General features: G+C 37.9%; 1 pseudogene; it reads right to left on the reverse strand.

Annotated features, from left to right (window-relative positions):
- Positions 1-13,434: 13,434 nt before the first annotated feature.
- Positions 13,435-14,087, reverse strand: LOC100670640 (ADP-ribosylation factor-like protein 5A; annotated as a pseudogene).
- Positions 14,088-23,705: the final 9,618 nt, after the last annotated feature.

The raw sequence follows: 23,705 nt of genomic DNA on the forward strand, positions 1-23,705 counted from the left end.
CAGCAACAACAAATAAAAATTTTTTAAAAAGAACACCCTTGGCAATATCTACAGTATTTTGTGTGACAGATGAGCCTGCAATAACAAAATACTCTTGGCTCCAAAGTGACTAAAACCTTTGGCTGAAATCCAAAATAGAGGTATCCAACTCTTAGTGTGATGTGCTCTGCGGAACTGGTTCTGTGCACTTCTTTTTTTAATGCACTTGCAGCATGTTGTGAATGATTTGAAGACATACAACACACTTATAAATAATACCAATAATGTAAAACAAATAGGAATGTGTGCAATTTAAATACTATAAAAATATTGTTGAAACTAAATCGATTCTACATAGATGTCAATCAGACCATTTTATTATTTTTAATCATGAATTGTAAAGAGTTTATTAGAGTTTAAACAGCTCCAGCATCATTACAGGGGAATGATGAAACTCTATATTTGTTTTGAAATTCTCTAATAATTATATAAAACAAAATGTTTGTCCCATACACAATCTACTTGGAATTTTAGTCATGTGATAATTTTTATTTAAAATAAAATAAATAATTTTAAATAAATCAAAACTATACCTATGTGTTGGAGCCCTGGTGGCACAGTGGTAAAGAGCTCAGGTTGCTAACTAAAAGGTCAGCAGTTCGAAGCCACCAGCTGGTCCTTGGAAACTCTATGGGGCAGTTCTACTCTGTCCTACAGGCTTGCTATGAGTCGGAATCGACTAGATGGCAATGGGTCTTGGTGTTTTTTAATACCTATGTAGTAATAAACTAAACCAAACCTATTGCCATCCAGTCAATTCCGACTCATAACGACCCTACAGCACAAAGTAGAGCTGCCCCATGGGGTTTCCAAGGAGCTGCTGGTAAATTTGAACTGCTGACCTTTTTGGCTAGCAGGGTAGCACTTAACCACTACACTATCATGGGATAAAGCAAACCAAACCCATTGCCATCACTCGATTCCGACTCATAGCTACCCTAAAGGTCAGAGAAGAACTGCCCCATGGGACTTCCAAGGAGCACCTAGTGGATTCGAACTGCTGACCTTTTAGTTAGCAGCGCTAGCTCTTGATCACTATGGCACCAGGGTTTGTACCCGGGGATAGACATCATTTTTAAAATGCTGAATCCTCTATATATTTATTTGATACTAAAATTCCTAAAATTATTGTGTAATGAGATATCTCTGGAAGAAACCCAAAGAAATCTGCAGTGGTGATTGCCTGCCTACAGGGATAGAACAGGGTAGCAATTAGGTGGGGTCTAAAGGTAGAGAGCAAATACCACTGCCCCTTAATTGGGCTTTAAACTCGTTGCCATCAAGTGGATTACCATATCCATTTATCTCATTTTACAGAGGGGGAATCTCAGATCCAAAATGTACCAATGTCACAGAGAAAAAAAAAAAGTAAATTATGACGTATTAAAACACAGCCCCTTGGCAACTGATACTTGAGTGTTTTCTAATTTTGTATTGTGTTTGAGTCATTGAACCTATGATAAACCAATCAACCACCATGACAGTCAATGTAAATAACAGACAAATACCATCAAATTACTATCTTAAGACCATGTAGGCGAAATAGAAAAATGATTGAATTCATTTATAGTTGAATTGTTTTAAGTTTTTGGAAACCAATAGACATGGCCTCCCCCAACCTGAATTACTATCCTTAATTTGAAATACAATTTTCTCAATGATTTTCATGGCAAAATGATTTCAATTACAGTGGCATATGATTGGATCTCCTTGGATATAAAGATCCTGAGCTGTTTAAAAAAAAAAAATCTATTAAGAAATCATCTGTCTTAGTCACCTAGTGCTGCTATAACAGAAATATCACAAGTGGATGGCTTTAACAAAGAGAAATTTATTTTCTCACAGTCTAGGAGGCTAGAAGTTTGAATTCAGAGTGCAAACTCTAGGGTAAGGCTTTCTCTCTGTGTCAGCTCTGAGGGAAAGTCCTTGTCATCAATCTTCACCTGGGCCTATGAGCTTCTCAGCACAGGACCGCAGGTCCAAAGAACATGCTTTGCTCTTGGCTCTTCTTGCTTGGTGGTAATGAGGTCCCTCTCATCTCTGCTCGTTTCTATTTATGTCTCAAGAGATTGACTCGAGATACAACCTAACCCTATAGATTGTGTCTTGCCTCGTTAACATCAAAGAGGTTAGAATTTACAACACATAGAATAATTACCTCAGATCACAAATTGAAGGACAACCACACAATACTGGGAATCATAGCCTAGTCAAGCTGACACACATTTTTAGGGGACACATTTCAATCCATAACACTATCTACTAAAAACCTTGGGTTTTATGGAGCAAATTCAAAGTAAGATTTAAAAAAAAAAAAAAAAAGCTGCTAAATGAATAGCAATAAATTCTATGACCTTTCAAAAATTCCTAAATGTGCTAACTCTCCTCAGCAGCTCCTAACATTTCACAGACAATGCCCTTTAATATACTCGCCAGGAAAAGGTCACTGAAAATGGAAAAGTACATTCAATGGCACATGTCCTCCTATTAATTTACACTCACTGACTGTCTCTTTAGGAATGCTATTAAAAAAAAAAAAAAGAAACACACCAAAGATCAAATATATGAAAGAAAAGAACAACAAAAACAAAAAAAAACCTTATAATCACTTTCTTAGATTAGCATCTGACTGGATGCAACAGAAAAACAAAAACAGTCACGAGGAAAATGTGCTTTTCTTTGATTAGCTGAGAATGTTACTGGAACAAGAAATCCTCACGTTAAGGTTTGTGTCTATATTTCCATCATGATAAGGTGTTATTTATCCCTCAAACAAAACAAAACAAAACACGAAACACATTGCCGTCAAGCCAATTCCGACTAATAGTGACCCTATAGGACAGAGTAGAACTGCCCCACAGGGTTTCCAAGGAGCAGCTGGTGGATTCAAACTGCCGACTTTTAGTTAGCAGCCGAGCTCTCAGCCACTCGCGCCACCAGGGTTTAGTGACCTTTTATTAATTTGGAACAGATTTTCAAGAATGCTTTAAAAACATACAGTTGGAAAGCATTTCCAGGGCAATGCTTTATTTTACATGTGAAGAAACGGAGGCACCTGACATGAAATTACCTTCATAGGGTCATAATGGTTCTTAGCTCTAAAGGCAGAAAAGGGTACGTGGCATTTCTGATTTTAAGTTCAGTGACATTTTTGCCATGGGGATTTGCCTACCATGTACACAAATGATACTCCCTCCATTCAGTTAAAAAACTTCAAAAACTCCTTGAACAGAGGTGATGCAGGGAAATCTTTTGTCAACCAGTGCAGTCTGTTTCAGACAAGAACTGTTTCTATAGATGCGATCCCGGGTTTTACCACGTAATTTAGCCATGCTGAGCCCCTGGCTTCACATCCAAAACTAAAGATAAATTTTAATGTCCTACGAAAATGTAAGATTTTAGAATTCATATCATCTTCCGGAGTGTGCAGGAAGAAGTCCTGGATGATTGTGAATGTAACCTTAGTGTCCATGTTCTGGCTTCATGCTTTCTGGTAACCAAGTTTAATCCTTCCTGAGAGTACTCTCAGCCTAAGAAAAAAGACCCCTACAGTGTTTTGTGAGCCAATATTATTATTGCATAACTTTTTTACTCAGTAAATTCTAACTTTGGAAAAACATTTGAATTTATATAATTGGATTAACATGATGCCTCATGTTGAAACAATCCATAGCAAATTATTAGGCAAAAAAAAATTATATTTTGTTCAGTAAGGAATCATAGCATTTATAGACACTAAGCTGCTTTTACACAAAATTTTCTTAAATGGTTAATGTATTTGTGCCAAATTTTTGAAAAAATGTAGAGGCTATGTAAGTTTGGAGCCCTGGTGGCACTGTGGTTAAGTGCTTGGCTTGCTTACCAAAAGGTTGGCAGTTTGAATCCACTAGCCGCTCCTTGGAGACCCTATGGGGCAGTTCTTCTCTGTCCTATAGGGTCGCCATTAGTCAGAACAGGCTTGGTGGCAATGGGTGAAATACAGTAAGTTGATATTTCTCATCAAATTTGGAAAAAACTTGGCCATTGTTTTTTCAGTGTTTTTTCTTTCTTAATTTTTTTTTCTTTCTGGCACTCCAATTATGCATATTTGACTACTTGATATTTTCTTAAAAGGCAGTTGAGGCTATGGTGATATTTAAAAATATGTACTTTTTCAGTCCATGTTACGATAGTCTTTACTGCCTTGTACTCAAGTTAACTAATACTGTAAAACTTGATGTTACACCAATTGAGTGGGTTTTTTTATTTTAGACTTTTTTTTGTCTATAATTTCTCTGTGCTTTAATATTCTCTGAAGATTCTCCATCTGTTCAATGATTATACTTACCTTTTTCTTTAATTCATTGAACATATTTAAAGCCCTTGTCTGTTAATCTCCCAAACTGCTATCTTCTTTATCAACTGCAGTCTCAAGTGAAGGCTCGTTGTTTTTACAGTGGTCTCTCACTCTCTCTTGCCAGAAATCAAAGACTCCTAGTATTTTGCAACCTTAGCAGCCTCTGTTTAGCCCCAGCCTCTCTGTTTTTGTTATGCACCATAGACTCTTGTTCTGTTAGATTAGTATTTGGCCAAAAAGTCAAGCATGGCTCCAGAACGCACATTTCTGGAGCTACTTCTTTGTGAATACTCCTCCATTCCACTACCTTTGCCTGTAAATTCCAGCCACCTCAGCAGTCATGGACACTGGTCACTTTTTTAATTCCAACTAGTGAAACTGCTGCTCTTCCTCTGGGACCAATTCCCTGTGCTGAGGCCTAGAAAATGCCCGCAGTAGAAAATTAGGGCAAATGTTTGTTTCAGTTATTTCAAGGATCAAAGCCCTGCACGGTATGTTGGCCATTGCTTAAAAAGTGTTGCTTACTATACTTTATCCAGTTTTATAAATCTTTACAGGATGATAAATCTAATTCTTATGATTTCAGTATAATCGAAATTGGAATTCTAGCTATTTTTTGAGCAAGCTTTATATGCAATGTATTTTTCTGTGTTTGGAAAGCATAAATTTGATTCATACTCTCCCCAAAAATATTAATTATGGCTTGTTTTTCTCACTTTACAGATGAGAATCTTTAGTGTCTGTGCACTTAAACTATCCAAAGTAATTAGATAATAAGCAATGAACTGAGTTTTAAATTCATGTCTGCCTGAATCCAAAACCCCTTGTCTTAACATTTACATGGGTTACTTGTGAATGTTTTAGGGCCAATTCCTTCTTTTAATAAAACTTTCAAAGGTGCCTTAAATATTTTTGGTATATGAAAAACAATCAAACAAACAAAAGCTATGCGGACTGTTGAACCTGTGCTCGTAGTGCAGATATGAGTCCAGAGCCACAAACCATATGCCAAGCCCCTTCCCACTCCTGGATGAAGAGAAAGAGATTTGCATGACTCTTACACATTCTTTGATTATAGTTTGCAGCCATTGCACTACATCATATGGCATACGAGTTACTCTGGATGTTTTGACTGTAGAAGAAAAGACTAAGCCAAGAAGAGGTTGGATGACTATTTCTCAGATCCTGAGGGCCTACAGTTGTGAAACAGAATCTACACACAAGTTCCAAAACAGAAGCGTTGAAAAATCCAGCAAGAAGCTGTCAGAACTCTGAAATGCAGTCGAAAGTTTGCAAGAATCAAGATAACACCAAATTAAGGAAAAGGCAACTATAAGAGGATAAAAAAGCTTTTTGACAATTGTACTTACCCTTGCCAGACTTCCCTCTGAGGTCAGCAGTGATCTTGAAGACAGAAGCCCTCATTCCCTGTCTGGGACTCTGTTTCTTGTTTCTGGGAGAAGAAACAAAGTTCTTATTTTCAAAAAATTGTGTTTTTCTTTTCCAACCTGTCAGGACTACTGAAAGTGCAGATGCAAGGCTCTTGTTTTTGTTTCACCTAACTTAGAACTCATTTAAGGCAGAAAAGTGGTGGACAATCCTCTAAGATATTGTAAGAGAAAGGAGCAACCTGCAGCTGCTCGGGTCAAAAGATTATAGTTGAGGCGAACAACAGAGCATTGAAACCCTGGGAGGAAAAGCTGAAGACTGAGTTTCTTTGGACATTAGAGTATTTAAAAGTGACTGTTATACTTGGAAAGTTAGAAAGCCCCATGTATGCCCAAGGCAGAAAGTATGCTCAGAAAAGCCTATGAAAACCTTACACTTTTATCTCACTGCAATAAGGGTGTGAAGGCTGAGGCAGAGTTGTAAATGCCCAGGCTAAGCATTGCAAGAGTGACATAACACAAGGCAATCTGCAAAGACTGGGAGAGAATTTTTAAATTTTCTTTCCTTTTATACATTAGTTTATCCCTTTATTTTAATCTCCCAGCATTCCAGGTAATATCTGTCAAAAAAAAAAAAAACTCAACACAAGCAAAAGGAACAGAGGATATACAGATCGAACATGAAAAAGAATGCAGACTTCACGGAAATAGTTTTTAAAAAGTTACTAAACACCCAAACTCTGCAGCCCACAGCAAGCAACAAAACCAGAGGATAGGGAAGAATCTGATTTCCAGAGCTACCACATTATAGTATTCAAAATAGAGTAAAGGTAACAAAATACTTGCAAGCAGAACCCACCAGCATATTAAAAGAATTATACACCATGACCAAGTGGGATTTATTCCAAGAATTAGAGGGTAGTTCAACATAAGAAAATGATTCAGTGTAATACACCACATTAATAGAACAAAGGGGAGAAATTATCATAGCAATTGATGTAGGAAAAGCATCATTCCACATTCAGTGGTCTTAAAACCTTTGTTGAAAGTCAGTTGGCAAACTCCAATATGCTTTTATGATAAACACTCAGCACACTAAGAATAGAAAACAAATTCAACAAGATAATGGACATTTATGAAAAACGCACAGCTGATATCATATTCAATGATGAAAGACTTAACGTTTTCCCATATACATCAGAACGAGACAAGGATGCCCACTTCCACTGCTGCTATTCAATATTTTACTGGAAGTTCTAGTCAGAGCAACTAGGCATGGAAAAGAAATAAAAGGCATTCAAGTTGGAAAGGAAAAAGTAAAACTATCTTTCTTAGCTGATGACATATTCCTAAAGACAAAAAAAATTCCAGAAAAGCTAATCCAGCAAAGTTGCAGAGTGCAAGATCAACACTCTAAAATCAGTTGTGTGTCTAAAATCACCAGCAATGAGCAATATGAAAAGGAAATTAGAAAAAAAAATTTATATGACCTTTCAGAAAATAAAATATCTAGGAATAAATTATATAGGTTGGAAGACTTACACACTACCAACTACAATACAATGTTGAAAGAAATTAACTAATACATAAAAAAATGGAAATGCATCCATGTTCATGGAGGATATAGTATCGTTATGATGGCAATAGTAGCCAAAGTGACTTAGAGATTCAATGTAAGCTCAATTAAAATTGAAATAGACTTTTTTGCAGAAATGGGAAGCCAATTCTCAAATGCATATAGAATTAGATGGGAACCCAAAGAGCCAAAACAATACTGAAAAAAAGAACAAACTTGTAGAACTCAGACTTTCTGATTTCAAAACTTACTATAAAGCCACAGTAGTCAAAAGAGTGATACCAGCATAACAATAGATCCGTTGACTAATATAATAGAATTGAGACCATAAATAAACGTATGCCTATACGGTCAACTGGATTTCAACAAGGGTGCCAAGACCATTCAATGGGGAAGAAATGTCTCTTCAACAAATGGTGTTGGGACAACATCTGCACACAAAAGAATGAAGTTGGACCCCTACCTCACACCATATACATTGACCTAAATATAAGAATTAAAAAACCATAAAACTCCTAGGGGTAAAGCTTTATGACTTTGGATTTGGCAATGGATTCTTAGATATGATACCAAAAGCATGAGCAACAAAAAATAAATAAACTGAGCTTAATCTAATATAAAAACATTTGAGCATCAAAGAACATTATCAAGAGAATGAAAGACAAATTAAAGAACAGCATATTTAAAAATCATATATAAGGGTCTAGTATCCAGATTATATAAAGAACAAATCAACAACAAAAGTAGAATTCAATTGAAAAATGAAGAAAGAATCTGAGCAGACGTTTCTCCAAAGAAGATACATAAATGGCCAATAAAGACATGGAAAGATGCTCAACATAATTTGTCATTTGAGAATTGCAAATAAAACCCACAAGGAAATACTAATTCACACCCACTAGAATGTCTATTATCAAAAAAGTGGAAAACAGCAAATACAGGCAAGGATGTGGAGAAACTGGATCCATGATACATTGCTGGTGGGAATGTAAATGCTTCAGAAGCTGTGGAAATCAGTCTGACGGTTCCCCAAAAAGTTATACATAGAATTGCCTTATGATTCAATACTCCTAGGTATATAAAAAAACAAACCAAACCCATTGCAGTCGGGTCGATTCCAACTCATAGCAACTCTAAAGGACAGAGTAGAACTGCCCCATAGGTTTCCAAGGAGCACCTGGTGGATTCAAACTACCGACCTTTTGGTTCACAGCCGTAGCTCTTAACCACTACAACACCAGGGTTTCTTCCCAGGTGACCGCTCCCCCACTCCCAAAAAAAAAAGAAAAACAGGTACTGAAACAAATACTTGTAGATGCGTGTTCATAGAAGCACTATTCACAATGTCTATCGATGGATGAGTGGATAAAGAAATTGTGGTATATGAATAACCCATTGCTGACCAGTTGATTCTGACTCATAGCCAAACTACAGGACAGAGCAGAACTGTCCCATAGGGTTTCCAAGGCTGTAAATCTTTACAGAAGCAGACTGCCACATCTTTCTCCCATGCCGTAGTTGGTGGGTTCAAGTCACCAACCTTTTGGTTCATACGAGAGTGCTTAATCACTGAGTCACCAGAGCTCCTTGGTATATGCATAAAATGGAGTATTAATCAACCATAAAAAGTAATGAAATGTGATGCATGCCATAGCATGAGTGAACCTAAAAACATTATGTAAAAAAGACATGAAAAAGACACAAAAGCTTACTTATTTTGTGATTCCATTTACAAGAAATATTCAAAAATAAGTAAATCCATAGAGAAAGAAAGTAAATTGGTGGTTGCCATAGATTGGAAGGCGGGAATGGGGAGTAACTGATTCATGGGTATGGAGTTTTCTTTTATGGTGCTAATTCACTTTAATATGGTAAGTTTTTTACCTTATGTGAATTTTCCCTAATAAAAATAAATACATTAAAAGGCTTGTGTTCTGCTAAGATTATATGAATCAAGCATAGATTAGGACCAAATTATAAGAGGATTTTAGCCCTAATCACCATCCATAAGGTGTTTTAATGCTGATCCTAATTATGTTATAAATCAATAATGCACTATACAGATAACATTAACTCTTCTTTATCCTGTTATGACTCAGTGATTTGTTTGTACAAATATTTAATCTAATACAGAAATTTAAACATGGTTTTGATCATGTAGGATAGTGGACAGCTCAGTATTTCAGCCATTTGGGTATAAGCAAACTGGCAAAACAATTGATTCCTTGTCAGAGTGTATGACTGTTGAATAAATAATGAGAGGATCTTGTCTCTTGGCTTTCTTTTTGGTGGAGAAAAAAAATACTAAAATTTTTCAAGGTTAGATTATTCTTTGTGAATGTATTATGGACCTAACAAATAGCACAAACTGCAGGATTTCAGGAAACCATAATTTTTAAGTGAAGTCTTTTTTAACTTAGATATTTTTGTTGTTGTTACTTAGAAAATATTCTTTACTTTTAATCTCAAGTTCACTTTAAATGCTTGGCATAAAATTTAATTCCCAACTACCCTGTTGTTGTTCTGTGCCATTAAGTCACTTCCAAATCATAGCGATCCTATATACAGCAGGAAGAAACACTGCTCGCCCGGTCCTGTGCCATCCTCACAATCCTTTGTTATGCTTGAGCCCATTCTTACAGCCATTGTATCAATCCTTCTCCAGGATTGATTCCTCCTAATAACATGTCCAAAGGATGTGAGGCGTAGGCTCACCACCCTTGCGTCTAAGGAACATTCTGGCTGTACTTCTCCCAAGACAGATTTGTTCGTCCTATTGACAGCCCACGGTATATTCAGTATTCCTTGCCACCACCATAATTCAAAGGCATCAATTCTTCTTTGATCTTCCTTATTCATTGTCCATCTTTTGCATGCATATGAGGCAACTGAAAACCCCATGGCTTGGGTCAGGCACACCTTGTCTTCATGGTGACATCTTTGCTTTTCAACACTTTAAAGAGGTCTTTTACAGCACATCTGCCCAATGCAATGCATTATTTGATTTCTTGACTGCTGCTTTCATGGACACTGATGGATACAAGTAAAATGAAATCCTTGACGACTTCAATCTTTTCTGTTTATCATGATGTTGCTTACTGGTCTAATTGTGAGGATTTTTGTTTTATGTTGAGGTGTAATCCATACTTAATGCTGTGTCTTTGATCATCACCAGTAAGGGCTTCCAGTCCTCTTCATTTTCAGCAAGTAAGGTTGTGTCATTTGCATAACGCAGGTTGCGGATGAGTCTTCCTCCAATCCTAATGCCCAATTTTCTTCATATAGTCCAGCTTCTCTGATTATTTTCTCAGCACACAGATTGAATAAATATGGTGAAAGGATACAACCCGGACGCACACCTTTCCTAACTTTAAACCATACAGTATCCCGTTGCTCTGTTCGAAGGACTGCCTCCTGATCTATGTACAGACTCCTCATGAGCACAATTAAGCATTCTGGAATTCCCATTCCTCACCGTGTTATCCATAATTTGTTATCATCCACATACAGTCAAAATACCTTTGCATAGTCAATAACGCACAGGTAAACATCTTTCTGCTATTCTCTTTCAGCCAGGATCCATCTGACATTAGCAATGATATCCCTGGTTCCGTGTCCTCTTCTGAATCCAGCTTGAATTTCTGGCTGTTCCCTGTTGATATATTGATGCAGCAGCTTTTGAAAGATCTTTGGCAAAATTTTACTTGGGTGTGATATTAATGATATTATTCAATAATATCCACATTCTATTGGATCACCTTTCTTTGAAATAGTCATCAATATGGATCTTTTCCAGTTGGTTGGCCAGGTAGCTGTCTTCCAAATTTCTTGGCATAGAAGACTGAGCACTTCTCTTATTGCATCAGTCTGTGGAAACACCTCAATTGGTATTCTGTCAATTCCTGGAGCCTTGTTTTTCACCAATGCCTTCAGTGCAGCTTGAACATCTTCGCTCAGTATCATCGGTTCCTGATCATATGCTATCTCCTGAAATGGCTGAACATCAACCAGTTCTGTTTGGTATAGTAACTCTGTGTACTCCTTACATCTTCCTTTGATGCTTCCTGTGTCATTTAATATTTTCCTCATAGAACCCTTCAATTTTGCAACTCAAGGCTTTAATTTTTTCTTCAATTCTTTCAGCTTGACAAATGCTAAGCATGTTCTTCTCTTTTGGTTTTCTAACTCCAGGTCTTTGCACATTTCATTATAATACTTTGTCTTCTCAAGCAGCCCTTTGAAATCTTCTGTTCAATTCTTTTACGTCAACATTTCTTTCATTCGCTATAGCTAGTGGATGTTCAAGAGTAAGTTTCAGAGTCTCTTCTGACATCCATTTTGGTCTTTTCTTTTTATTGACCTTTTGGTTTCTTCATATATGATGTCCTTGATGTCATTCCACAACTCATCTGATCTTCTGTCTCTAGTGTCCAACTCCTCTAATCTATTCTTGAAATAGTCTCTAATCAGGTGGGACATACTCAAGGCTGTACTTTTGCTCCTGTGGTCTTATTCAAATTTTTTTCAGCTTCAACTTCATCTGGCATATGACCAATTGATGGTCTGTTCCATAGTCTACCCCTGGCCTTGTTCTGACTGATGATATTGGGCTTTTTTGTCTCTCTCCAGATGTAGTCAATTTGATTCCATCTGGCAAGGGCCACATGTATAGTCACCATTTATGTTATCAAAAAATGGTATTGCCATGAAGAAGTCATTGGTCTTGCAAAATTCTATCATGGGATCTCTGGCATCATTTTTATTACCAAGGCCATACTTTACAACTACAGATCCTTCTTGTTTCCAACTTTCGTATTCCAATCACTAGTGATTATCAATGCATTCTCACTGCATGTTCGATCAATTTCAGACTGCAGAAGTTGGTAGAAATCTTGAATGTCTTCATCTTGGACCATAGTGGCTGGTGTATAAATTTAAATAATAGTTGTATTAATTGGTCTTCCTTGTAGGCATATGGATGTCATCCTATCACTGACAGCACTGTACTTCTGGATGGATCTTGAAATGTTCTTTTTGATGATGAATACAACACCATTCCTCTTCAAGTTTCCATTCCCGGCACAGTAGACCATATAAGTGTTCAATTCAAAATGGCTAATAACAGGCCATTTCAGCTCACTAATACCTAGGATATCTTCAAGGGTTCCATGTCATTTTTGACAATTTCCCTAGATTCATACTTCATACATTCCGAGTCCTGATTATTAATGGATGTCTGCAGCTATTTCTTCTCACTTTGAGTTGTGCCACAACAGCAAATGAAGTTCCCAAAAGCTTGACTCCACACACGTCATTAAGGTCAACTCTACTTTGAGGAGGTAGCTCTTCCCCAATCGTCCTTTGAGTGCCTTCCAACCTGAGGGGCTCATCCATCTTCCGGCAGTTTATCAGACAATGTTCTGCTGCTATTCATAAGGTTTTCACTGGCTAACTCTTGTCAGAAGTAGACTGCTGGGTCCTTCTTCCTAGGTTGTCCTAGTTTAGAAGCTTAGCTGTACCCTGTCCACTATGAGTGACCCTGCTGGTATATGAATACCAGTGGCATGGCTTCCAGCATCACAGCAACACACGAGCCCCCGCAGTACAACAAAGTGACAGACTCGTGGGGGGCTAGGGCTATAATTAAGGATATTAATTTTTGTGGTATTTGGTTTTCTTTAGAACATAAGTCAAAGCCATTAACTTGAACTTGAAGTGCATACACAATTCATATGCAATCTTACACAAAATACTTTTCATAAGTAACATTACATTTTAGAATACTGGAAACAGGATTTGTGCTGATTTGTACTTTAACTTAATGGAACAAGAAGAGAACAACATTCAACTAGGAAGGGTTATACTGATAATAAAGTCCTCAAAGTTAAAAATACCCTCCTCTCCCTTGGTACTGACCACAGGCCGCACAATGTCCTGAGGGGATTCATTATGAGAAAAATGTCAACTGCAGCTTTAAGATCTTCCTTTGGAAGGAACTAATGCAAAAGCAAATTGGAAGGTGAGACATCGTCTTTATTTTCAAAAAAGTGGTCTTAATTTTTCTTCTTATAGAAAAAAATTTAAACCAGTTTATTATAAATATATCTAAAGCATTAATTTTTGCAGCTTTCAGGTAAAGCCCAGCACTTCGTTTACACAAAGTCCATAAGAAGAGGTCAAGAGAGGCCATCTCATCTTAAATCCTGGCATCATCCTATCGGAGTCCTTGGCACAACTCCTCGCCAGTGAGAGGACAGCATGCCTGGATAGGCCACTAATGATCTTTACTAGAAGTAAGCTTCAAAAACTGGGAGATTTCCACTACGGTCACACTTCTTTAACATTCTTGTTTTTTAGCCAAAATCAGCAATCCAACTTTCCTAGGTCCCCGGGGCCTAACATCTTACAGAGTTCTTCTCTATTTAGAGAATGGAACAATGTCTTTGTACTTTCCACAACTATTACAAAGTCGGTGTTAGTATGGTAAGCCTTTCAGGAAGAACAAAGATTCTTGGCCACCAACGTCTCACATTAGGAAATGTGTATTATCAACCACGATTTCTTCTTCATCACTTCCTGTCGTAGGGGATATCTGCACAACTTCATTCATAGAAAACTGGTAAAGGGTGGCGGTTGTCCCTGCATTATCCAACCCAACAATGGTAATTTTGTGCTCCTGGTGACTGAACAGTCTCCATATCCTGGTGAAAAGAACTCCCATTCTGTGAAGCCGAACCTTGCCTCAGCCACCCCGGCCACCCGGCCTCCCGCTCTCCTACTGTGGCTTCCGCGCTCGCCGAAGGCCCGCCTACCGGAACCGGAAGGAGGCAAGGGCCCCGACTCCCATGCCGCGCGTGCGCGAGGCCCCGAGCGCTGCTTCTGCAGTGTCTGCGATGAGCCTCGCGGGCCACCGTCTTCCCCTAGCTCCGTTCCAGCGGCTGCGATGGCGGCGACCACGTGGTGGTACCAACTTAGGTTTCAGAAAATCAAATACGTTTGCAAATAGCATTAAATCAGTTTCATTAAAGCCTGGAAATATTTTGCAGCGCAGGTAGAAAAGAGCTTAAACCTACGTCTCATAGGGAGCAAAATATCACCTTGTTTGTCTTTTGATGAAGTAACGTAAATCATACCTGTCTGCCAGCGTTGACTTTGCAGTTTCACCCTTAGTGTTTCATTCAACATTCAGGCCTGAAGTGCACTTACGGTTACTCCTGATTTCTCTTCCTCAGAAATCTGGCGGTTGGACATGTTGAATTAGGCAATGAGGGGAAGCTGTGTGCTTTCCCTTCCACGGCAGTGGATTTATCGTGAGACATGTAGGAAACTAAGGAAGTGAAAGATGGTGTGGCATCAAAGTTACATTTCAGATGGTGTTAACACTGGTTGGAGGTTGGAATGCATCAGATTCATGGAAGGAATTTTTAAAATTATATCCTCTTTTTTTTTTTATATTGTGTATTTGTGTGTGAGAGACAGAGACAGACCTTTTGTTAAATTATGTCTTCCTAATGAGATGGGAAAAAGCCCTAGCGGCACAGTGGTTAATGGGCTCAACTGCTAACCAAAAGGTCGGTTCAAACGCATCACCTGCTCCACGGAAGAAAGATGTGGCAATCTGCTCCCATAAAAATTACAGCCTTGAAAACTCTACCGGAATGAGATGGGAAAAAGCCCTAGCGGCACAGTGGTTAATGGGCTCAACTGCTAACCAAAAGGTCGGTTCAAACGCATCACCTGCTCCACGGAAGAAAGATGTGGCAATCTGCTCCCATAAAAATTACAGCCTTGAAAACTCTACCGGAAAGTTCTATCCTTGGAATCCACTGCAAGGCAACCGGTAATGGTAATGAGGTGGCGAACTTGCAAAGGTAAGAAACTGTATCTTGTTTATTGTTATATTCTCAAGAACTTACAAAATGCCTGAGACATAATAGATACTCAATTAGTAATATTTGAATAGACCTGTAGTACTAACAGGTAATTATTTTAAAAAATGAATTAATACTGTACCATTTTTTTAAGCTATGGGGATCAATTAAATAATCCAATTCAAGTCTTGAGTTAGATATTGCTAATTTTTTTTTTTTTTTCCATTAGAGCAGGAATCAGGCACCCTGACTCATTGGTTATGCTTTATTTTGAAGTATTGTGTGCCCACATAACGTGTTTTTTAATCAGTGACTCTGGTGATGGTAGAGGGCTGTGGACATCCAACCTCCCTCATCTCCAATTCCATCCAACCACCTGTGTATCAGTTTTTCATTCTTTTTGTTTCTGAGCAGCATTCCAGTTGCTTCACAGACTTGCCAATGTTTAGCATTGTCTGTCTTAATATTGTCATTCTTTTTAATTTTAGTAATTTTAGTGGGTGTTCAATGGTGTGCCTTCATATATAAATATAGAACATTCTTTTCAAGTACATGGGAAAAGTGTATAAAAATTGATCATATGTTAGAACACTACCTACTGTCTGCATGGTGCATATATTTCTATGTTTTACTTTTGAGCATGTGATGTCTTTTTTTTTTTTTAACTATTTACTTTGAAATAATATTAGATTTGCAGAAAAGTTGCAAAGACAGTACCGTTACCATATGCTCTTCACCCGGTTTCCCCAAATAGTTTACATAAACACAGTACAGTTATCATAAGCAATAAATTAAAATTGTCATTCTACTGTTAACTAAACACTTTACTCAGATTTCACCAATTTTTCTAGTAGAATATAAGGATGTATGCAAATAGAGTTTTTATTCCATCATTTATATTTTGTATGCTTTTTATTTCTTTTTCTTGCCTATTTCATTCACTAAGACTTTCAGTTGAATAAAACTGGTGAGAAAGATCACTCTTGATTTCTTACTGATCTTAGGGGGAAGCTTTACGGATTCTTTACTCAGTCGTTTTGAGTCTCCTGATGAGCTTGTCGAACACATCCTTCATCACTTTTACTGCTTTTTTTTTTTTTTTTTTCATTTCTTGCATTGCCATTAGAATATTTCTTATGGTTTTCATCAGTTGGTTGAAATTACTCATCTGATCTTGCATGTTGTCTGCCTTTTCCCTAATGGTCTTTATCATATTAATCAAAGTTATTTAAAATTCCCTGTGACATAGTTCTGACTTCTGTGTCATACGTGGGCCTGATTTTGCCAATTACTTTGTCTCATGTCAATGGATTACCTTCTTGTAGGCTTATAATTTTGGTTAAAAGGCAGCCATCTTGTGTAGTGTAGTAGAGACTGAGGTCAGTAGTTTTTATTACTAGAAATTGGCCTATCTTTCCTTCTCCTGGGCCAAGACTATTCTGTGTACGAATACGTATTATATAAATTACAACACTGAAAGAAAATCATGTATGAGGATTTGTGCAAAAATGCCAGTTTTTTTCCTGGTTGACATGAGAAATTATGCAAGCTTCCTTCTTTAATGTTTCAGTTATAGAGTAGAGGAAGCTCGCAAATGAAAAAACAAAATGGTATAATGCTAAGCACTTCATTGTTTACTGTTTTATCTCTGGAACATTGTGATTTCTCAATAAGTGCTTGCTGAATAAATGAACGAGCTCACGGATACACAAAGGAAGTAGATTCTTGCTAGATTTTGGAGGCATTTGAGTGACAGATTAAAAAATCAGGAGCTTTGGCCATCTGTAACATAAAATAATTAAGTCACATAGGATAATGTAAAGTTCTAGTTTTATAAATTATTTTATACTATTAGGGAAATACATTAATTAAATTTGTTTTAAGATCATAAGCTAAAGGGGGGGGCAGAGAAGAATATCACTGACAAATCATGCCTATACATTTCTTGGAAAGGATTGAGAATAATTCGAAAATCTTAATAATATAGACTATTTCGAAGATTGTTGGTAATGCATAAAACTGAGGTGATGTCTTTAATTTAACCAAGAGAAGTGTCTTAATATTAAAACACCACATGTATAAAGATGTTAATACCCAGAATGTTATTTTATTTCTAATGGAAATACTCACTAGGGAATTTGGCAACTGGAAAAAAAAAAAAAAGTTAAACAAAACAAAAAGGCAGAGGGCAAGGCAAGGGTAAAGACTGATAAAAAGAGGCATGAACGATGATAAGCGGGATTTGTGATGTCTCTAACTTCATTAACGTGAAATACACACAGTTCCGTGGACTTCCTCAAAACCTGTGAAAGGCTGTGCTTCTGTGAAGTAAGGAGCGGAGGGTTGAGTCTGTCGCTTGAGAGAGGGAAGGTGGAAAAATACCTCACCCATGCGAACTCAGTTTCTTATTTTTGCCCAGTTAGAAATATTTAAAAGCTTCCACGTTATCATACACAATATCTGGACTCATGTTGGAAGCAGAAAATCAAATACTAAAAAGCAAAGCCTCAGAATGCAGATAACAATGGTGCGCTGAATTAAATAGGAAACAAATAACATTCAATTCCTGAGAGTTTCTTCCTTGTTCTTAAAATAATTGCATGCTTTCCTTGTAACATTCATGTCCTGTTTTAATAATATTGGGTAAATATCTGTGTTATATTCAGTCAGGGCTATAACTAAATTCCAAATTAACTTCTACAGTTAAAAGGTAATAAAACAAGTGCTCAATTAAAAAAGGAGATTCTGATTAAAATAACCGACCAAATTTTAGAGAGAGAGATAGCAGGTAAAAAAAAACAGGAATTGAACTTAGTAATGCTGTCGCATGTAAATATGTTTTTTGGAAAACAGAGAGACTGTGACAAAAGTTAGATTTCCAGAGAACGGATTTTGATGCATATACAGGAAGAGAAGCTCGTGCCTAGAAATGAATGTTACGAGTATAGGAACGACAGAAAAATGCCTGTGAGGCTGTCAACACTTTTCTCTCTCGGTACTTGAATATGCTTCTCTATTAAAACCCATTAGAGTGTAATTTCCTTATGTGAATGAACGCCCTCTTATTTGTCACTTTCTGGTATATAGTATGAGTTTCAATTCATTTTGAATGTGAATAGATATGAAGAAACTGTCAAAACAACTTGGCTCAACATCTTCATTTTCAACAGGCTTTTTTTGATAGTCCTTGTTAGAAAACAATAACAAAACTTTTCATTTTCGCTGTATTCTGTGTTTGTTAGGAAAAGAAAGTCAGTCAGTGGTGGTATAAACCTGTTACCATTGAGCCGATTCCGACTCATAGAAACCCTTTAGGACAGGGTAGAACCACCCCATAGGGTTTCCAAGGAGCAGCTGGTGGATCCCAACTGTCGACCTTTTGGTTTGCAGCTGAGCTCTTAACTGCGCCGCCAGGGCTCCAGGGATGGCATAGGTAGCTGTGAACTTCCGAGGAAATTGTTTGTTATTGGAGGTTTCAAACTAAGAGTGAAATCCCTAAAGAAAAAAAAGTGTGTGTATGTTTGTGTGTGTGTGTGTGTGTGTGTGTGTGTGTGTGTGTCGGAGTTCCTGGGCGGTGCATATGGTTAACACACTCAGTTGCTAAATGAAAGGTTGGAGATTTGAGTCCAGCAGAGGCCTCTTGGAAGAAAAGCCTGGCAATTTCCTTTTGAAAAATCAACTGTGAAAAGTTCTACTCTAACATGCACTGTGTCTGCATGTGTCAGAATTGACTCAACAGTAACCACGTTTACTGTAAAAGCAGCAGTTATATAAAACTATATAACCCACTGCCGTCTAGTCAATTCCGACTAGTAGCGACCCTATAGGACAGAGCAGAACTGCCCCATAGAGTTTCCAAGGAGCGCCTGGTGGATTCAAACTGCTCACCTCTTGGTTAGCAGCCGTACCACTTAACCACTACGCCACCAGGGTTTCCAAAATTATGTGTATCTGTGTGTATATATATATATATAAAACTATATGTATATGTCCCCAGTGATGTACACTTTGAGAATTGGATGACAAGTCTTTTGTCCGTTAGTACCTGAAGTATGCACAACCAAGAAATAGAAGACTGTTGGAAACTATGTTTTTGTTGTATTATATTTCTAGTTCTAATTTAGATGCCAGGAACACAAGTTCTCCTTCTTGTATCCCGGAGGTGGAGATGACTCAGTCCCCTCTAAGTGGAATAAGGGAAGAGTCATTCTTCAAGGAAGATTCAGGACCAATATAATCTGCAATAGCATGGGGGGAGGGAGGCTGGAGAAAATAGAGAAAGGATTGGAGAGAAGTCCTAAGTGGCTCCACAGCCGGGAGGTAGTGGTGGAAAACTTGTTTCTGAAGCTGTGGATGGCAGTAAGTGAAATAGGAATATGGGTTCATAGAAAAATCAGTTATACAGCATCTCTCTGCTCCTATTACCCCACAATCAGGAAATATTAGAATAAGAAGTAAAAGTAGAGATCATGTCTAGCCTAACCATCTGTAGTGGCTGAGCCGATTCCGACTCACAGCAGCCCTATTGGACAGAGTAGCACTGCCCCATAGGGTTTCCAAGGAGCGACTGATAGATTTGAACTGCCAACCTTTTGGTTAGCAGCTGCTCTCAACCACTGCGCCACCAAGGCTCCATGGTGACCCTAGAATGTTGGGCCCACGTCCTAATTCCCAGAACCTGTGCGTATGACTTTATGTGGAAAAAGCTCTTTGCAGATGTAATTAAGGAAGTCAAGGTGATATCATCCTGGATTAACCTGGTGGAGCCTGCATGCAAAGTCAGGCGCCCTTGTAGGAGATACACAGCGGAGAGAGAAAAGGAGGCCATGTGAGGTGGCGGCAGAAATTGGAGGTATGCGGCCAAAGGCCAAGGAAGGCCTGGATCCATCAGAAGCTGGAAGAGACAAGGAAGACTCCTTCCCGGGAGCCTTTGGAGGGAGCATGGGCCTGCCAATATCTAGTTTATGAAATTCTGCCCTCAGATCTGTGACAGAAAAATTTCTGTTTTTTAAGCCACTCAGGTTTAGTAATTTGTCACAGCAGTCCTAGTAAACCAATGCACCGTCTCGTTGTATGGAAGCTACACATATCCAGTGGGGTCAAAGACTTCCCCAGGCCCTGTGTGCCCTTTATGACAAAGCAGAGCCTGGCAGACAGCTCGCTCGGTCTCCTCCCTGCTTTTTCAGATTAGTTGAAGGAAAGTATCTGTGTGATTCCAATAAACATAATAATAAAAATATTAATAAATATAATTTACCTTTTTAAAATTAAAGTAATATATATCCTGATGCTTATATTTTTATATCTTAACTTTATTTGGTCTCTGTATTACAGCAGTCCCATGCATGCAATTCATCAATAACTGTTAATTAACTTCATTGCATGTGTCTGATACATTGTAATTTATGAAGTATTTCATATACATTGTATCATTTAATTATCACCACTACTATCTGAGATCTGAGAATCTTCTTTTACTGAGAGCTCCTGATAGGATAAGATGAGGAGGCCTTAGTAGAGGTGCCTGAAAAGTGCCACAGGGGATGCCTGCCACCCCCCCCCCCCCAACACACACACACCTAAGGAGGCCTCTGAATGGAGCCCCTGGGCCAGGGATGCAGATATGCCCATGAGCACGGCTGGCCGGGGTCCCTGAGTCCTTGACTGCAGCTCCCTCTGGAGACTGCAGTGTCCTGGTTGTGTACCAAGTCAGCGGAAGTGGGGCAGCTTCCCCCGGGAGACCAGCCAGGCAAAGCCTTTGTGATGACCTATGGAGGGGCCTGAAGAACCTCAACAGAGCCTAGAACAGGACTCCTCAGAAATATTTCCTAACTTTTCATTGCTAAATACTATTTAATTGTATTAGTATGATCCAGGTTGCTCGCTGCTACTCTTATGGCTGCTAGAAAAATGTTTCTGTGCACACTCTTGTGCTTGACTTTCAGTACATTTATGAAATATTTATTTTGGGTTCATTTCTGTGCTGAGTCATGGAATACTTATATTGCAGCTTTATTAAACTGAAAAAAAAAAAATGTTGCCATCGAGTCGATTCCGACTCATAGCGACCCTATAGGACAGAGTAGAACTGCTCCGTAGAGTTTCCAAGGTGTGCCTGGTGGATTCCAGCTGCCCATCTTTTAGTTAGCAGCCGTAGCTCTATAACCACTACGCCACCAGGGTTTCTTAGACACTGTCAAATGCATTTCCAAAGCAGTTGCATAAGTTTCCTTATCTCTAAGCAGCACATGAGAGTGTCAATTTTTTCCACTTTCTTGCCAGCGCTTGACATTGACATCCTTTGTGTTTTAGAGGTTATGGTGGTTGTATGGCGATACCTCTTTGATATAATTCATATTGCAATGATCACTGATGAAGCTGAGCATCTTTTCATATCTTTATGGGCCTGTTTGCATTTTTTTCTCAGTGTGCTCATTTAAGACTTTTTTTCTGGTTGCCTATATTTTATTTTTTCATAATTAATTTGTATTATTGATTTAAGCTCTTGGTGAGGTAAATATGTTACAAATAACATCTCCCATTTCATAGCTGCTGTGTTACCTTTTTTATTGATGAAAAAACTTTTGACGAACAATGGGTTTTAATTTTAATGAAGTTCGCCGTGTTGCTGTTTTATGCTTATCTTTTGTTTAATGTTCAAGGAATATTTGCCTGCCCCAAGATGGTGAATATATTTTCCTAAGTTATATTCTAGAAGGATTTTTTTCCTTAACCTCTTACATGCAGGTTCGTGATAGACCTGTAATTAAATTTTGTGTGTGGTGTGAGGTGTTACTTTCTCCATTCGGATATCCAGTTATATCAGCACCATTTTGTGAAAAGTGTCCTTTCCCCATTCTAGTGAGTGTCACCTTTGTCAGAATTAAATTCTGTCAGTTCTACCAGATTTATGAGTTGTCAGAATTAAAGGGTTTGGTTTTAGAATCTACGCTGTTACATTTGTCTGTTCATCTGTCCTTCTGCCAGGGCTGTATTTTCCTAACTACTCTAGCCTCATGAAAATTCTTGAGATTTGGTGGTATAAACCCTCTAGCTTTGTTGTCCTTCTTCAAGACTGCCTCAGCTGTCCTTGGCCCTTTGTATTTCCAGATAAGTTTTAGAGTCACCTTACCAATTTACACTCACCTACAAACTGCTGGCATTTTTATTGGGATTGCATTGACTCTATAGATAAATTTGTGAACAAAATATTTTAGTGTTGACTTGTCCACTAGTTTGAACATGTTACATCTTCCTGTTTATTTAGATCTTACTTTCCTGTCAGTGGCATTTTGTAGTTCTCACTGAAGAGGGCCTGCACATCCTTAATTAGATTAAGGCTAAACCAAAACAAAACAAAACACAAGCCCATTGCCTTTGAGTCGATTCTGACTCATAGCGACCCTCTAGGACAGTAGAACTGCCCCATAGAGTTTCTGCCAACCTTTTAGTTAGTAGCTGTAGCTCTTAACCTCTGCGCCACAGTTTCCAGATTAAGTCTAGATCGTTATTTTTTTTGTAACTGTTCTTAAATTATATCAGGTAAATATCAGATTCCACTTAGAAAAAAATGTAGGAATGTTACAAGGAATGCTCATATACCCTTTAACAAGATTAATCAATAGTTAACTCTTTCTCTCTCTCTGTGTTAACTCTGAAAACAGTTAACTGTTTGAGTACTCACCAAAACGTCGGTGGCTCAAAACCACCCAGAGGTGCCTTAGAAGAAAGACCTGCCAGTCTGCTTCTAAAAGACCACAGCCTTGAAGCCCCTAGAACACAGTTATACTCTGAGCACATGAAGCCACCATAAGTCCATGCAGACTTGATGGCAACAAGTTTGGTTGGTAAATATAGATATGGGTATGTATATATACCTCCTGAGAGAAAGGCAGAGACGTTGTGTCCCTTCACAATGAAATATACCAATGTGTGGGAAATTTGCCAAGACTAATTTCCACAAGACTAATATCCAAACTACAGTCAATATTCATATGCTGCAGATTTTCCAAAATTGCCTTTATAGCTATTTGTTTATCTTATCCTGGCTTAAATCCAGTCTCACACACTACATTTAATTATTATAGTTTCCATCAATCTGGGACATTTTCTTGGCTTTTCTTTGTTCTTTACAATCTTGACATTTTTGAAGTATGTAGGCCAGTTATTGTATAGACTGTCCCTCAATTTAGTTTTTCTGGGATTTTCTCATGAAGACATTTAGATTATCCATTTTTGGCTACAATATCATCAACGTGATGGTGAGTACCTCTCAGTGTAGTGTATCAGCAGGTACATAGTATTAGTTTGTCTCACTATTAATGAAGCTAACCTGGATTATTTGGTCAAAGTAGAACTCTTCACTGTAAAACAATTTTTTATCCCTTTAGAAATAATAGTTTGTAAAAAGAAATTTTGAAACTATGAAAATATGCTATTCTTCAATAAACTTTCTCCCAGTAGTTTTGGCATTTATCAGGATTTTCTAATTTAAT

Source organism: Loxodonta africana, chromosome 26 (genome assembly GCF_030014295.1).
Source record: "Loxodonta africana isolate mLoxAfr1 chromosome 26, mLoxAfr1.hap2, whole genome shotgun sequence".
Taxonomy (NCBI): Eukaryota; Metazoa; Chordata; class Mammalia; order Proboscidea; family Elephantidae; genus Loxodonta; species Loxodonta africana.